Source organism: Oryzias melastigma, unplaced genomic scaffold, assembly GCF_002922805.2.
Source record: "Oryzias melastigma strain HK-1 unplaced genomic scaffold, ASM292280v2 sc00236, whole genome shotgun sequence".
Taxonomy (NCBI): domain Eukaryota; kingdom Metazoa; phylum Chordata; class Actinopteri; order Beloniformes; family Adrianichthyidae; genus Oryzias; species Oryzias melastigma.
In genome coordinates, this window is record NW_023416886.1 from 83,083 (window position 1) to 85,287 (window position 2,205).

Here is a 2,205-nt window from a genome sequence, read left to right on the forward strand (position 1 = left end):
TATCATACAGAATGGTACAGCTCCTCCATAAAATCACCAACCAAAGATTCATCTTTGCCGCACTTTTCCAGCTTCACCCTGAATTAGATGCAGCCGTCTGAGGAGCGCGAGACAAACTTGGACCTGGTCGTATTTTCAAACAGAAAAAAGATCTAGCTGTTCACTTGTTAGGATGGTTATTTATTTTAAATACCGCTGAACGCGCTTCTCACGTGTATCTGATCAGACTGTAACGTGGCAGCGCATGTGAAGTAACGCTGCGGCGCGCGAGGGGGGCACACGCAGTTCTGCAGCAGCGTCACCCAAATGCTCCTTTTATCTCAACAAAAATGAATAAATGTAAGTAAATCCCAAAGGACCGCTGACAGAATCAAATGTTGGAATGGTTCTCTCTCAAAGACTTGAACAATGACTTGTACGATTCTCCGGTGTTATTAAAGTAGAATCTGTTTACATCCGCGGTCTCATGGTAGAGGCGTGGAAAGAGGCGGACACTCACAATAAACTCACTCCAGATTTTTGACAGTACTTCCTGTAGATTCATGACTCAGCTATGACTCACAGAGACTCAGACCAATCGCTGAAGATGGTTGCAGATGTTTGGAATATGGGGATAGCCGTATCAGGAAGTGACGGTGAAAGCGGTGGCCTACTTTCACGAGGAGTGGAGGTAATGCATTTCCAATGAGGGACCTCATGGCTCGAGAAGTCCAGTATTTTTTACAGTCAATGACCGCCACCAGAACAACAACTAGATCTGTCAAAGGTTCAGTCAGCCTCACAGTTTTGGTTGTTACGACACATATACTACTTAGTTTCTACTTGGAATGGGTACTAAACCGAAACTCTGTGCCACGTTGCTTCCAGTATCCCATAAAAACGTGGACCGCGATGCTTCGTAGAGGTTCAGATAAGAACGAATGAAGCAGTGGAGCTGCAGTGGCTCATGCATGGATCCTCCATCAAAATACTGTCGGCAAAGCGAGCAGAAGTTCAGCTGAACTTCACAGAAATAGATTCTAGTTCAGACACCTGATGGATCAGAAAGATGTTTACAACACTCTGAAAATAGGGCAATGTCGGAGTGATTGGCAGTGAAATACACACTTGCTTTCACTTTTAAGAAAAATTGAGCAGCAGCGCTGACTGTCAGGTAAATAAAACATCTTAGCCGCATTCATCCAGTCATCACACTGAAATGTTTCTGGAAAGAACTGGCTTTTTTTTTCTTCACTGTTAAAGCACTTGTTCAGGTTAATGAACCGTTTAAATGCTAGATTTAGTCATCTTGCAATCCTATTTTTAGAAACTTATTAGTTAAGGCACATTTATTCTATATTTTCTTATACTGAAAAATATTTTGTTATGCCAGGGGTCTGCAACAAGCAGCTCCAGATCCACATGTGTCTCTACTTGTGTATCAGACACAGTGTAAGTGCTTAATGCTGTGATCATTAAATAAAATTAAATTGACCATTTTATGTCGGGCTTGTTGAATTTTTTCATAAATATTGGACTTCTCTCATAAAATCTGGAGCGACTTATATGTTTTTTTCTTCTTCATTATGCATTTTTCAGCTCCTGCGACTTATCAACTTATAGTCCGGAAAATAAGGTAATATATGTTTTAAGTCAGAATAACACTTTTTTTTTTTTTTTTTTAGGTCGTGCATTTTGAGTTTAAGGCTTAATGATTGTTAGGCCTGAGAATTGTACTCCTGACCAAGTAATTACTTGACAATCAGCTGAAATCAGAAAGTTTCAGCTAATTGATCAAAGTTAAAGTCCCATTAGTTGTCACGCACGGTTGTGTGAAATTTACTCTGCGCATTTGATCCATCCCCTTAAAGAGCATTGAGCTGTAGACACAGCTGCACTCAAGAACAGTTTGATGGTTTAATCCCTAAATCTAACCCCTTAATACTGAGTGTAAAGTAGGGAGCCACTGGTTCCAGTTTTAGGCCCAGTCTGAATTCCTCCCTTCTCCCTTTCCCTACATTTAGCCCTGCAAACGCAGAGTTCTGAAAAAATTGTGTCTCATAACACCAATAATCACCGGTCTGCTAGCTTTAGCGCAGAGCATCCAGCGCTTGAATAAACATAACAGCGGTTTTATAACTTTAAAAAGGTCATGCTGCAACAAAAAGTCAGTACTTACATTTAATTGTAAAAGTCTGTGCTTCAGAGCGCACCCATGTGAAGAAA

At 40.8% G+C, this 2,205-nt stretch overlaps 1 protein-coding gene across 4 annotated transcripts in view; it reads right to left on the reverse strand.

Annotated features, from left to right (window-relative positions):
- Window positions 1–2,205, reverse strand: part of herc1 (HECT and RLD domain containing E3 ubiquitin protein ligase family member 1) — a 100,737-nt gene that overhangs the window by 78,191 nt on the left and 20,341 nt on the right. The gene's annotated exons all lie outside the window — the stretch shown is intronic.